The sequence below is a fragment of the Heterocephalus glaber genome, unplaced genomic scaffold (assembly GCF_053883595.1).
Source record: "Heterocephalus glaber isolate CG9 unplaced genomic scaffold, H.glaber_assembly_v1.0 deba00001461, whole genome shotgun sequence".
Lineage (NCBI taxonomy): Eukaryota > Metazoa > Chordata > Mammalia > Rodentia > Bathyergidae > Heterocephalus > Heterocephalus glaber.
In genome coordinates this window covers 7,645,952-7,661,997 of record NW_028258308.1, presented here as the reverse complement: position 1 = coordinate 7,661,997, position 16,046 = coordinate 7,645,952, and the positions used below count along the sequence as shown (strand labels likewise).

The 16,046-nt window shown below is 34.9% G+C and overlaps 1 protein-coding gene and 1 pseudogene across 4 annotated transcripts in view; both read right to left on the bottom strand.

The window, feature by feature from the left end:
• The window catches only part of Galnt7 (polypeptide N-acetylgalactosaminyltransferase 7), a 151,215-nt gene that overhangs the window by 104,559 nt on the left and 30,610 nt on the right, over positions 1-16,046 (bottom strand). The window lies entirely within an intron of this gene.
• The window catches only part of LOC147826725 (SOSS complex subunit B2 pseudogene), a 66,019-nt pseudogene that overhangs the window by 20,752 nt on the left and 29,221 nt on the right, over positions 1-16,046 (bottom strand). The window contains exon 1 of the transcript XR_015453423.1: positions 1-16,046. This exon is cut by the window's left edge and continues 20,752 nt beyond it; it is cut by the window's right edge and continues 29,221 nt beyond it. The product of XR_015453423.1 is annotated as an SOSS complex subunit B2 pseudogene (transcript).

The window sequence follows — 16,046 nt, the reverse complement described above, 5'->3', positions numbered from 1 at the left end:
CCCCGGTACCAAAAAAAATGGCAACAAAAATAAAAAAGAATCATCTGTAGGTTTAATTACATAAAATAATAAAACCCTGTACCTCCAAAGTTGCTGCAATATTCAGTTTGAGATAGCAGGCTAGGCACACTGACCTTTCATCTTTGGGAAATTCACTTAAATGAAACCCCCTATTTCTTCAAATGCACAAACATCAACATAAGGCAAAAAGAAACATTGAAAAAATAAGAAATTATAATACTACTAAAAGAACACAATAATCTCTTGAGTTGATCCCAAAGATATAAAGACACTGTTCACGAATAGCATAACAAAGAATTCAAAATGCAAACATGCACCACAAGACAACATTTTAGTCAGCAATGAAATGCATATACAAAAGTGGTACCACGGGATTAAAATATTGACCATTAATCATGATGTGTCAACTTGTATTAATTAAGAAACACCCAGGAGATTAGTTAAGCCCAGTTTTAGGTGTGTTTTTGCATCACTGATGTATAGAACAGCAAACTGAGAGGGCAGGACCTCTCTGCTTGTGGGTTACAATAGGTTTGTAGCTGGGATGAAATATATAGAGGAGTAAGGAAGAAGTGTGCCCATTTTTAAAGAGCTCCAGTCTTCACCATTGCCTTTATTCACTGGTCTCGCTTCCTCCGCCTACCAATGCAGACTCACACTGGTGAGTCCCCAGTGAGCATCCAGGACTCTCCTGCATACTTGATCCCTCCTGTTTTGTGGATTCCATCTTCTTGGGCTGAGCAGTTACTCACTGATCCAGCTCTGCAATACACAGATGGTCACTGTGGATTCTTCTGCCCCTGATTCTGCCTCTGATCCCATAAGCCCAAGTAGTAAATTCCCTTGCACAATTATACACATATTTCCTATTGATTTTGTTCTTCTAGAGATCCCTAATACAAAAATGGAGATGAAAAATTCCTATCGCCTAGTAAATGCATAGCTGAAGATGAGACAAGAGAAAAGGAAACTATACGAGAAGAAAAAAAATCTCCAAGAAAATTTACAGGGAGGAGTTTAGCAGAACTCAATAAACTCTTTTAAAAGTTTGAAAATAAAGGAACCCAACACTGATTTTCATTAATAAAGAAGAATGTTCATGGTGTTCATCATCTGTTTCCAAGGACATTTGTGATGAAACATAGACATTTTCTGAAATGAATGACACTTCTTCAAAAAGAGCCTCAGTTAGGTTTGTCAGGAGGAATTCCAGATAGTACTGTTACCTCAGGAGAAGAAAGCTCTGTGTGGGCTAATGTCCCTGAAGACCTTCAGGTAGGACAAGATAGGAAGATAGTATTGATCTAGGCTAGTATGTGTGCTTGTGTCTTAGTTTTAAAATAAAAAATACTTAAAATTTAAATATAGAAAAGGATAATAGAATAATGATATATAAACAATAGACATTTTATATAGCTCTACAATACGCTAAGCATTATTATAAAAGAGTAGAAAAGATTTTAAAAGTTCATAAAGAAAAAATTACAGTAATCCAAGATTAATTTATTACTGAAGAAAACTTCATTTATAAATTTAGAGTAGTTAAGTGTACAGTGTTTTTAAAGTCTACAGTAGTGTACAGGCATTTACATTTATTCACATTCATTCACTGATTTGCCCATAGCAACTTCCTGTCCTGCAAGCTATATTCATGGTAAATATTATATATAGGTATACCATTTTTTAAATCTCATATAACATTTTTACTGTATCTTTTCTATGTTTAGATATTGGTCTGATTTAGATCCATAAATCATTACCATTGTGTTACAATTGCTTACCTATTCATTACAGTAACTTGCTATATAGGTTTGTAGCCTAGGAGCAAAGGGCTACACCACACAGCCCTAAAGTATGCAGTAGGCTACATCATCTAGGTTTGTGTAAGTACTCTTTGATGTTCACATAACGAAGAAAGATGTTATTTGTTATTTGTTATTCATTAAAGAAGATATTCACATAATGACACATTTCTCAGACCATATCCATCATTAAGTGACACATTTGATTGTTTTAAAGAAGCTTTGCAAACTTCAAGAAAATACAAAGAAACAACTTAGCAAAATCAGGTAAACAATAAATGTCCAAAATTTTAAAAATTTACAAAAAAGTAAAAATTATACTTTAAAAATGCAAACAGGAATTCTAGAGCAGAAAAATTAAATGAAAAATGCAATACAAACAAACAACAGTAGACTTGTTCAAGCAGAAGACAGAATCTATAAAATCTAAAACAGATTACTTGAAATATATGAAACACAAAAGGGTGGGAACAAAGCTTATGGAACAGCATAAAATATTCAAGTTACAGGAGTTTAAGAAGGAAAAGACAGAATCAAACAACCAGAAAGTTATTTAAGTAAATAACAGCAGAAAAGTTTCTAAATCTAGGAAAAGACACACCTACCCAGGTACAAGAAGACTAAATTCAATCCAAAGGAGACTCAATAAGACATATTATAATCAAATTGTCAAAAACCGAACACAGGATCCTGAAAGCAGCAAGAAAAAAGAAGTAAGCAACATATAGGAATTCCAATAAGTCTAGTAGTGGATTTCTCAGCAGAAATCTTAAAGACCAGGAGAAACATATTTTCGAAGTGCTAAAGGCAAAAGCTGTCAAGCAAGAATGTTGTACCCCATAAAGTTGTTTTTCAGAAATGAAAGATAGACTTTTCCAGACAGACAAAAGCTGAGTGAGTTCATTTACACCATATCTGACTTACAAGAAATTCTAAAGAGAGTTAGTTCTTCAAGCTGAAAGAAAAAGATACTAAAGAGTAATACAACAACATGAAAGTATGGTACAAAACTCACTAGTAAAAGTAAGCACACAGTCAAATTCAGACTAGCAGTATATATTATATCTTTAATAACAAGACAAAAATGTTAAAAATAATAATGGCTATAATAATTTTTTAAGGAAAACAAAATAGAAAAAACTAAAAATTCAGTTTTTGACATCAAAAATATAAAATGGGAAAGGAAAGTTAGGTGAAGAAAGAGTGTTGAGTTCATTAATGCAAAATTAAGTTATCAGCTTAAAATATATCAGCTATAAAATACATTATGTAAGCTAATGATAACTATAAATAAAAAACTTACAGTAGCCAAGATACATAAAATTTGAAAAGATTCAAAGCATATGTATTAGTCAGCTTTCCCAATCCTGGGCCTAAATACCTGACACAAGCAATTTAAAAGAACAGTTTATCTGGCTCATAGTTTCAAAGGATCATTCCACAGTAGGCTGGCTCTAAGGCAAAAACAGCATGGTGGAAGGGCCTGCCTGCTAGAGGAAAGTTGCTTAGTCCACAGCAGCTGGGAAAGAAAGAGAAGAGAAGAGCCAGAAAGAGAGATATACCTGCCAAAGGCATGCTCCCAGGGGCTCATTTCTTCCAACCAGGCCCTACTTCTTAACAGCACATTCAGCAATCAGTGGATTAATCCAGTGATGAGTGTACTGCCCCACAATGCAACCACGTTCCAAAAGTTCCACTTCTAAACACATTAGGCTTTCAGGGGACATTTTAGATCTAAACCATAAAATCATACCACTAGAGAAAATCACCTAGTCACAAAGGAAAACCATAAAAGAGGAAGAAAGGAACACAGGATTTATAAAACCATAAAAATAATTAACAAAAGGCCAGTACCCAAGTCCTTATCTATCAATTACCATAAATATAAATGGAATAAACCTTCCTATCAAAAGACATTCAGTGGTTGAATGGATAATAAAATAAAGCCCATCAATATGCTACCTATAAGAGACTCATTTGAACTTTAAGGACATATACAGACTGAAAAGTGAAAGGATGGGGAATGACAGACCATAGAAATGGAAAACAAAATAAAGTAATGTATGCTGTACAAGCGCAAGGACTGGAGTTCGATCCCTGGTACCAAAAAACTAAATAAATAAATAAAAATAAAAAAATAAAGTAATGTATGTATACTTATATCAGACAAAACAGACTATAAGTAAAAAACTGTAAAAGAGACAAAGGTCATTAATACAGTTGTCAGTTAATCAAGAGGATATGATAATAAATATATATGTATCCAACATCAGAACACCTAAATAAATAAAGCAAACATTAACATTTGAAGAGAGAGAGACTAAAATATAAATTTGGGTCAGTGATCATATATATATACCTTGTGGGACTTCTGTGAAATGAAAATAAGCATATAATCTTACTAAACAAATTTCTAGCTTTTATTTGGAAACACCAGGAAATATTAAGGGTCAGATCATATAATCACAAAAATGTTATAAATGGCTAAAGAAAGGTCCAATTTAGGAACCAGATTATATGGTGAAACAAATACTGGAAATAATCAGGAAAAGAAAAAATAAATTTTCAGCTGAAATTGATGACTACATAAGGAAAAGGTAATAGAAAAGAAAAAAAAGAAAAAAGAAAAAAATCCAAGAAAAAGTAACAGCATGACCAAAATTAGGAAGGTGAGTCTACCGCCCATCCTTTGAGTGATTTCTCAGCTGTATGACAACTTCATAGCCTCTCCTTCCTCCAGTGTTTTCCAAGCTTAGGAAGAAGTTCTCAGTATTGGTTTCTGCCTTTGATAATGTTGAGAACAGAGCAGGACCCACATACACTCCTCTTTGGGAGAATTTTTATTCACTTTGGATATCTGAGAAGGCTTGTTTAGGATCATTACATAAGCCAGACACTGGAGATGAACAAAAACAAAAAAAGCATGTTAAATACTGTTTGATCCCCAGTTTCCAAAAACACAGAAGTATCACTCTTTGGCAAAATAAAGCAACTTATACAATATCAAAATTCCTACGAAATAATAATAATATCACTAAGTATTATGAACTTTCTAAGTTACTGTCACTTCCCTAAGAAAATTCAGAATTTCAAGATGGTAGAGTAATGGCTAGCAGCACACCAGAGCATCCCCAGAATCTCGAATTGAGACACTCGGAATATAGCAACTTTGCAAAGAGAAAAAAAGAAGAAGAAGAGCTTCAGGAATCAAAAGAAGAGCCAACAGGAAAACTAGAAATCGCATAGCAATGGAAAAAACTGAAAGTAATGGAAAAAACTGAAGGTAAAGCAAAATGGAATGCTAACACTGGCTCTTAGAGAGTGTGATGTGTCTCTGCAAACACCAGGTAAACCCAGAGACGGTGTGCAGCCCCAGGGGAGAAACAACAAATTGGGCCAGCAGCACTAGCCACAAGAAAAGCTCACAGCTATTGTAAACTCTAAATACAATGTGGAATTTCACTCTGAATGAAAGAATTTCTAAAGATGAAAACAGAAATTATTGAACTTGAGACCGAAAAAAAAATTAAAAGGATCAATGCATCCAAGTGTTGAATTTTGAAAGGATAAACAAGACTGATAAACCATTAGTCAATCTTACCAAAAAAAGGAAAGAAAAAACACATATAAATGCCATTACAAATAAAAAGGGTGAAATCACAACCAACACTCCCCAAATCCAGAGGATTATAGGGAACTACTTTGAAAACTTAATATTCCAATAAATTGGAGAACCCAGAAGACATGGACAAATCCTTAGACACATATGAATTACCAAAATTGAACCAAGATAAAATACTCCAAATGGACCAAAAACAGGCAATGAAATAGAGGTAGTAATAAAAACCTTTACCAACAAAGAAAAGCCCAGGACGCAATGAATTCTCCACAAAATTTTACCAGAACTTCAGGGAAGATCTAATGCAAATACTTCTCAAACTTCAATGAAATTAAAAAGGAAGGCGTACTGCCAAACTAATTCCTGAAAGGTAGCATTACCCTTATACCAACACTGTACAAAGACTTAACAAAAAAGAAAACTACAGGTCAACCTCTTTAATGAGTAAAGATGCAAAACTTCCTCAACAAGATATCAGCACCAGCAAATAGAAGGCAACAAATCATTAAAAAGATCATACATCATGACCAAGTTTGCTTCATCCTGGGATGCAAGCATGGTTCAATGTATGTAAATCAATAAATAATTCATCACATAAACAGAACCCAAGAACAAAAACCACATGTTCATCTCAATGGATGCAGAAAATGCCTTTGATAAAAATCTAATATCAATTCATGATTTTCAAACCCTGATAAAAGCAGTTATAGAAGGAGCCAGGCTTGATGTTGCATGACTGTGATCCCAGCACTTGGGAGGCTGAAGCAGGAGAATCACCCAGAGTTCGAGGCCAGCATGGGCTACATAGTGAGTTCAGGCCCAGCCTGAACTACAGAGGGAGACCCTGCCTCAAAAAAACCTAAATAAATACATACATAAATAAATAAACCACTTATAGAAGGAACTTATCTTAAACTGATAAAAGCCATTTATGAGAAATCCACTGCCAGCACCACACTGGGGGAAAACTACAAGCTTTTCCTCTAAAATCAGGAAAAAACAACAACAGTATCTTACTCTGACCTCTCCCATTTAATACAGTGCTAAAAACTTTAGCCAGACCAATCATGCAAAAGAAAGAAATAAAAAAGGAAAGGAAGAAGTCTTAGTATCCTTATTCACAGATGACATGATCCTTTACATAGCAGACCAAAAAGAAAAAAAAAAAACTATACCAAAAGACTCCTAGAACTAATATAGAAATTCAGCATGTAGCAAGATATAAAATTAATGCACAAAATCATAGCATTCCTATACACCAACAATGAACCCAACAAGAAATAACACGAAATCTCATTCAAAATACCTTCAAAAAGCTTCTGGGGCGCCATACCACCACCCCCAATGCCCAGGAGGTAAGCCACATGGGAGCCAGCAGCACCCCCGCCCACCCCTGTTGAAATGAGAAGACATATAAACAAATCTCAAAACCAGATTTCCAGATCACCTAAAGCAACCCCAAAGGGAAATGAGATGGAACACTCTGATACTCAACCACCTGGATTCCCTGAACTGGCAACAAAAGAGGATATGGAAAAAAGGAAATCAGAAATAATTTCTCAGATAACAGCAGAGACTGTGCTCATAATGCAATACATGAATAAGAAAACTAGAGAGGACACAGATAAAAAAATAGAGGATCTGAGGAACATGATGGAATCCCAACATAGGAAACAAATGGAATCCATAAAACAGATGCAAACAGTTTTCCAGGAGATTAAAAACTCCACTGAAAGTTTAAACAGCAGAATGAGCCAATGTGAGGACAGAATTTCAGATATAGAAGAGTAGAAAGAGTGACCAGGAAAAAAAAAAATTCTTTAAAATACTAAGGGACCATGATAAGTCAATCCAACAGCTGCTAGACAGTGCAAAGAAGAATAACGTAAGACTGATCGGAGTCAATGCAGAAATAGGAGAGCGTGCAGATGACATAAAAAAACTCTTCACAGAAGTGATGGCAGAAAACTTCCCAAGGAGGGGAAAAGAACTTGACATACAGATAAGGGAGACATATAGGACTCCAGCTAGCCTTGATCAAAAAAAAATCTACACCTAGGCATATAATAGTTAAGATTCCAGAAACCCAACAGAAGAACAAATTCTACAAGCAGCCAGAGAAAAGAAACAAATCACATACAAAGGAAAGCCCATCAGAATCACAGCAGACTTCTCAACACAAACCCTCAAGGCAAGAAGAGCTTGGAGTGACATATTTCAAGCCCTAAAGGAAGAAAGCCTCCAACCCAGATTGATGTACCCTGCAAAACTATCTTTCAAAATTGATGAAGAAATAAGATACTTTCATGACAAAGAGCACCTTAGGAACTTCATGAATACCAAACCTGCCAAATACCAAACTTTAGACAATATCCTAAGAAAAGATGAGGATCACAACCCCAAGAAGCCCATCAGAATGAATCCATCGAGCACAACAAGAAGTTAAATGTAAAGAGGGAGAATCCAATAAAAAGAAAAAGTCATGACAAGGATAAGTCAATACGTATCAGTTATAACCATCAATGTTAATGGTCTCAATTCACCAATCAAAAGAAAAAGACTGGCAGAATGGGTCAAGAAGCAAGATCCAACAATATGCTGCATACAAGAAACACACTTAATTCAAAAAGAAACTCATAGACTGAAAGTTAAAGGGTGGAAAATAATACTCCATGAGAAAGGAACCTGAAAAAAAGCAGGAGTAGCTGTCCTTTTTGCAGATCAAGTGGATTTCAAACCAACACTGACTAAGAAAGACAAAAAAGGACATTACATCCTTGTAAAGGGAACAATCCAACAGGAAGAGATGACAATCATAAATATATATGCACCAAACACTTGTGCGCCCAACTATATAAAACAAATACTAACGGACATGAAAAATCAAAGAAGCACTAAGACATTAGTAGCGGGGCACTTCAATACTCCACTGTCACAGATAGATCAACTAGACAAAAAATAAGTAATGAAATAATAGAACTCAATCAAACTCTTGAACATTAACAGGTGTTTACAGAGTGTTAAACCCCACAAAATCAGAATACACATTTTTTGGAGCCACACATGGGTCGTTCTCCAAAACAGACCACATAGTCACTCATAGAACATGTATAAGTAAGTGCAAAGGAGTTCAAGTTATCCCCTGTATATTATCAGACAATAGTGCGATGAAACTAGAGATCAATAGCAAAAGAAACCACAAGAATTTCATAAACACATGGAAATTGAACAACAAACTTCTGAAGAACCAATGGGTCACAGAGGAAATAAAAGAAGAAATCAGACAGTTCCTACAATTAAATGACAATGACAATACAACACATCGGAATCTATGGGACACAATGAAAGCAGTCTTACAAGGGAAATTCATAGCAGTAAATATTCATATTAGGTAAACAGAGTGAGCCCAATTAAACGTGATGCTGAACCTCAAGCTTCTAGAAAAAGAAGAGCAGGACAAACTCAAAGCTCATATGAGGGAGGAAATTATAAAGATCAGAGGAGAAATCAATGCAATGGAAACTAAGAGAAAGATACAAAAAATCAATGAAGCCAAGAGATGGTTTGTTGAAAGAATAAACAAAATTGACAAACCTTTAGCCAACCTTATCAGAAAAAGGAAAGAAAGGGCCCAAATCCATACAATTAGGAAGGAAAAGGATGAAATTACAAGAGGTCCAGCAGAAATTCAGAGGATCATCAATACCTACTTTGAGAACCTATATGCCAATAAGATGGAAAACACAGAAGAAATAGACAGATTCCTAGATACATATGAATTGCCAAAGTTGAATGAAGAAGATCTAAAAATTCTAAACAACCCAATATCAATCAATGAAATTGAACACTTAATTAAAAACTTCCCAACTAAGACAAGCCCAGGTCCTGATGGCTTCACTGCTGAATTCTACAAGACATTTAGAGAGGAACTACTGCCACTACTGTTTAAACTCTTCAAAGAAATTGAAAGGGAAGCAATACTTCTGAATTCATTCCTGGAAGCAAGTATCACCTTGACCCTAAAGCAAAGAAAGAGCCTACTGAAAAAGAGAACTATAGGCCAATCTCACTAATGAACATAGATGCAAAACTCCTTAATAAGATACTGGCAAATAGAATGCAGAAGATCATCAAGAATATCATACACCCTGACCAACTGGGATTCATCCCAGGGATCCAGAGATGGTTCAACATACACCAATCAATCAAAGTAATACACTATATCAATAGGCCTAAGGACAAAATCCATATGATTATCTCCAGAGATGCAGAAAAAGCATTTGACAAAATCCAACACGCGTTTATGATAAAAACCCAACAAAAAATTGGAATAGATGGTCTCTATCTCAATCTGATAAAAGTCATCTATGAAAAACCAACAGCCAATATCATACTAAATGGTCAAAAACTGGAATCCTTCACACCAAAATCAAGAACAAGACAAGGATGTCCACTATCACCATTCTTGTTCAATACAGTTTTGGAAACATTAGCCACGGCAATTAGACAAGAGAAAGAAATAAAAGGATTAAAGATAAGAAATGAAGAAGTCAAATTGTCATTATTTGCAAATGGCAGGATGACCTATATAGAAGACCCCAAGAACTCCACCAAAAGTCTTCTAGACTTAATAACCAAACTCAGTCAAGTAGCTGGATACAAGGTCAACACACAAAAATCAATAGCTTTTCTGTACACGAACAACAAACTCACTGAGAGAGAAATAGGGCAAACAATTCCTTTCACAATAGCATCCAAAAACCTGAAATACCTAGGAATCAACTGAACAAAAGAAATCAAAGACCTCTTCTTTAAAAACTATAGCACTCTGAAAAGAGAGATTGAAGATGATATCAGAAAATAAAAAGACATCCCTTGCTTCTGGGTAGGAAGGATTAACATAGTGAAAATGGCCATACTTCCAAAACTGCTATATAGATTCAATGCAATCCCAATTGAAATTCCAGTAGCGTACTTCACGGACCTTGAGAAAACAATCCAAAAATTCATTTGGAACAAAAAGAGACCTAGAATAGCAAAAGCAGTCCTAGGCAACAGAGACATGGCAGGGTGTATCACAATCCCCAACTTGAGACTATACTACAAAGCTACTGTGATAAAAACAGCATGGTACTGGCAAAGAAACAGACCTGTGGACCAGTGGAACAGATTAGAAGATGCAGAAACAACTCTAGTCACACTCAGTCACCTCATCTTCGACAAAGGAGCCAAACACCCTCACTGGAGGAAAGCCTCTTTAATAAATGGTGCTGGAAAAATTGGGTTTCAACTTGCCAAAGATTAAACCTACACCTATATCTGTCACCATGCACTCAACTAAAATCAAAGTGGATTAAAGATCTAAATATTAAAACAGAAATGCTGAACTGGCTGGAACAGAGGTTAGGTAGAACTCTTGAAGACACTGGTGCAGGAAAAGATTTTATTAACAAAACCTCAGTTGCCCATGAAGGAGCACAAACAATCAACAAGTGGGATCTCTTCTTATTAAAAAGCTTCTGGGCCAGGGATTTAGCTCAGTGGTTCTGGCACCTGCTTCGCAAGTGCAAGTTTACGAGTTTGATCCTCATTACTAAAAAAGCTTCTGCACAGCAAGAGAAACCACCAGCAGTGTGAAGAGACAACCCACAATGTGGGAAAAAATCTTCACCTGCTCTTCCTCAAACAAAGGTCTACTATCTTGAATCTATAAAGAACTTAAAAAAATCAGACCTCCCAAATTTAAAGACCCTATCCAAAAATGGGCATCTGAAATGAACAGACATTTCTTACACAAAGTAGTAGAAATAGCAAATAAACATGAAAATATGTTCAACATCACTGGTCATTCAAGAGATGCAAATGAAAACAATGCTGAGATTCCACCTCACCCCAGAAAGAATGGCTGCTATCAAGAAATCAACCAATAACAAATGCTGGCAGGGCTGTGGGGAAAGAGGAACCCTGCTCCACTGCTGGTGGGAGTGTAGACTGGTGCAACCACTATGGAAATCAGTATGGAGATACCTCAAAGCACTAGGACTAGAGGTCCCATTTGACCCAGGTATTCCCCAGCTGGGTATCTTCTCCAAAGAATTAAAAGAATCATACCACAGTGATAGATGTGCACTCATGTTCACAGCAGCACAATTCGTAATAATTAAAACTTGGAAAAAAAAAAACTTGGAACCAACCCAATTGCCCATCACCTGGAGACTGGAGAAAGAAAAAAATTTTTTTCTATAATGATTTTTTTCTATAATGATTTTTTAATAAAATGGAGTACTACTCTGCTGTAAAAAATGAGAAATTAGAGGCATTTATAGCTAAATAGATGCACATTGAGGAGATACTCTTAAGTCAAATAAATAGGACACACATGTGTAAATACCAAATAGTTTCTCTAGTGTGAGAAACTGAAAGTGTAAATAAGGACCAAAAGGTATAATAGATAATGTGAAATAGGAAGAAAAGGGCCAAAGGGGAAGGGGAAAAGGAGGGGGAGAGGAAAGGAAAGAAGGGAATGGAATTAATATGAAAAAACCAAAAAATGGAAACAAAGTCTTTGTAAATAGGGAGGAATGCAGGGGTTGAAGGGAGGGCAGGGGAACGGGGGAAAAATAAGAACCAAGAGAGATTATGTAAACGTGCAAATTTGCAATGATGAATGACACTATATTGTATACCTAAAATGTACCAATAAAATTCTTTAAAAAAAACAAAATAGCCTCAAAAAAGTAAACACTTAAAAATTAATTTAACAAACCATGTGAAAGACCTCTGCAACAAAAACTATAGTATTTTGAAAAAGAAATCAAAGAGGACATCCCCTGTTCCTTGATAGGCAGAACCAATATTGTCCAAATGGCCATATTATCAAAGCTGCTAAATAGAATCAATGCAATTCCAATAAAAATACCAACAACAGAAAGAAAACAATTCTAAATTCATACAGGACCTGAAAAGACCCAGAATAACAAAAGCAACCCTGGGCAACAAGCGCAAAGTAAGAGGCATAACAATTTCTGGATTTCAAATTATATTACAAAGCTACAGTGATTTTAAAAAATCATACTGGCTCAAAAAACAAGACATGAGACTTGATGGAACAAAATACAGGATGCAGAAACAACCTCAGGCACATTTGGCCACCTGATTTTTGACAAAGGGGCCAAATACATGCACTGGAGAAAAGCATGACTCTTTTAGCAAACAGTGCTAAGAAAATTGGTTATCCATATGCATAAGATTGAATCTAGACCCATACTTCTCATCTTGTACTGAAATAAACTCAAAATGGATCAAAGATCTAGATATTAAAACAGAAACACTTAACGTGCTACAAGATAAAACGGGTAAAACTCTTGATGTTACAGAAGGGAACAACACTTTGAATCGAACCCTGACTGCATAAGAAATATAACATGCAGATTCAATAAATGGATTACATTAAATTTTAAAATTTCTTCACTGCAAAGGAAGCAACAGAAGAGATAACCTAAAGAATGAGAAAAAAATTGCTAGCTACTCCTCAGACAGAATATCTAGAATATATGAAGAAATAAAAAATAATTAAACTCTCAAACATAAAAGACACAATCAAAAAATGGGCAACAGGAATGAACAGACATTTCTAAGAAATAATACAAATGGCCAGTGAGTACATGACAAAATGTTCAGCACCTGCAGCCATTAAAGAAATGCAAATCAAACCAATACTGAGATTCCATCTTACTCCAGAAAGAATAGCTATAATCAAGAACTCAAAAAACAAAAAATGCTGGTAAGGCCATGGAAAAAGAGAACCCTTGTACATTGTTGGTGGGAATGTAAACTAGTATAACCAATATGGAAATCAGTATGAAGATTCCTCAAAATACTAAAATTAAAAATTCCATTTGAGGGCTGGGGATTTAGCTCAGTGGTTTTGCCGCCTGCTGCACAAGCACAAGGACCCGAGTTCAATCCCTGGTACCAAAAACAAAAAAACCATTTGATCCATCTATACCCTTTTTGGATATTTTCCCACAAGAACTGAAAGACATCATATGCAGCAATACATGCATGACCATATTTATAGCATCAGAATTCACAACAGCTAAATCTTCAAAATGACCTATATATACCCATCCACAGAAGAATTAATAAAGAAAATGTGGCATATATACACCATCAAGTACTACCTAGTCATAAAGAAGGATAAATTTGAGTCATTTGTAGGAAAATGGATGCACCTTGAGAACATATTGCTAAGTGAAATAATTGAGACACAGGGGTTAAACAATATATGTTTCTTCTTTTGTGGTGTATTATTTTTTTAAATTTTGAACTTTTATTTGTACATGTTTACAGTACATAATGATTACATTCATTGTAGAGAATTGGTACATGACATAAAACATCTCAATTCTTTCCCCCCTTCCCTCCACCCTCCTTTTATGAGAAACCCAAAGTATAAATAATTTAAAGAGCAAAATGAAAGACAGACCAAACAGGAGATAGGCCTTTTACAGATGGGACGGGATCTAGAAATGGAGGGAGAAGGGAGGGAAGGGAGGGAAGGAAGGGGAAGGAGAAGTAAAAAGGTTTAAGATTTGAAATGTGCATGTACCAACTCCCTATGATGAATGTAATCATTATGTATCACAAACGTACTAATAAAAAGTTTCTTAAAGAGAATTCATACTTCCTAATAATTCATAAAGATAAGATCTTCTGTGTTTTCTTTTGGAAAGATTTCTTTAATCAGAAATATAAGAGCCAGGCATCCATTTACAATGACTGTCACTTTTCTCCAACTTCAAAAAGTACTAAGAGATACAAACATTCTCTACCTTTCCATGAAAGAAAGGCCACAAAATGGCATCCTGATGAGGGTTAATAAAAAGATGTTTGTGGGTTCTAGGTAACCTGGTTATAAAGCACAATCAAGGCACTTAAGATTAGAGAACACTATCAACAATTACCAGAAAAATGATGCTTTTTCTAAGAAGTCCTCTGTGATGTCACCTGTTGGACATCTGCTCTAAATGAGTTGGTATCTTCAACTAATGCTAATACAATTTTGAATTGAATTCTATAGACCAAAAATGACTTACTGGTTTGGCTCAATCTAGAAATAGCATATAACCTAGTTCTCTTTGCTCAAAATAGACTATATGTGAACCCTTTCAAAACAATTAAATTTCTTTATTTTCATCTTTATTTCATAAGTCAGCAAGGTACAATGGCCATGCACAACCAGTACTCGGAAATTCATTTTATCTGCGTTTAGGTTTATATCTGGTTCTTCTGTTTCCTACCTGTGAGTCTTTGGTCAAGCTTTATTTAATTAATTTAATAACTCCACATTATATTTAAAAAGCTATGTGGGAGCATACCTAAAAAAATATGGTCAAAATACAAATTTTTAAATTCCAGCCTGAAAAGAAAATGAAGGAAGAAAAATTAGGAAAAAAAATCACAAAATCCACTGTAAAAGGTCCCATATAATTGCAAAATGTAGGTAAGAACACTGGCTCTGAACTTCACAATGTTTAAATCAGAAAACAATCATTTACAAAATCATTAGGCAACATTATAATTTAGTATGAACAAATTTACATGTGATGGATAATATGACAAATCCTGAAGACTTGAGAGAATTAAATACCTTTATGAAAACACCTAATATATAATCCCTAGAACATAGTATCTGTTCCATAAATGTTCTTTCCTTTCTCTTGAGCTTTTCTGTGATAAATCTATTTTAAGCTGAGGTCCAAAAATGGTATTTGAGAAATGCTACTTTAATCCTTTTTTAATGCAGAATATTTATTTTGTCTCACTCAAAAAGCAATACATAACAATCTATAATATAGAATTTCAGGATTATAGAATCTTTGTACTAAAAAATGGAAAAAAAAACTGCATCCCACAAAATACATTTGCCGGAACATTCATTACAAGAACTCATTCATGCCCACTCTTTAGCATATCCTAAAGAAAAAAAAGGGCATTTTTTTTAAAAAGACAAATAAAACTGCTATTAGGCAAGCTGTGTAAAATATGTGCTATTCAAATAACCAAAATAACATGGTTTTGCACATGGTATCTTAAAATAATATATAGAAGGTTGCCAGCCTTTCTACATGTTAGGTGTCAGTGTGCTAATTAGGCTTCCTTAGAATAAAATAGCATGTCAAATGAGATATTCATTTTTTTCTACTTTTTGGGGGGTTTTTTTGGTACTGGGGATAGAACTCGGGACCTTGAGCTTACAAGGCAGGCAGGGGAACCACTGAGCTAAATCCCCGGCCCCTATTTTTTCTACTTTTGAAAAGCAGAATATACAACATCTAAGCTAAAAGGGGTCTTAGAACATGGCAGAACATGACATATCCAGATAACTGAAAATAGTTCTAAACAAATTAATCCAAGTAGTTTTCTTTCTGCTTTAAACAGTCATGAGGATAAAAGAGTTCTCTATAATAAAAAGACCTGACATTTTCCTTCTCTTGGCATAAAACTGTCAAGTGCAAAAGGTGAATGATTTTCAACAGAATACAATTAGATTAATTCCAAAGGGCTGCCACAGAAGCTAGCTGTATAATTGGTTCACTAAA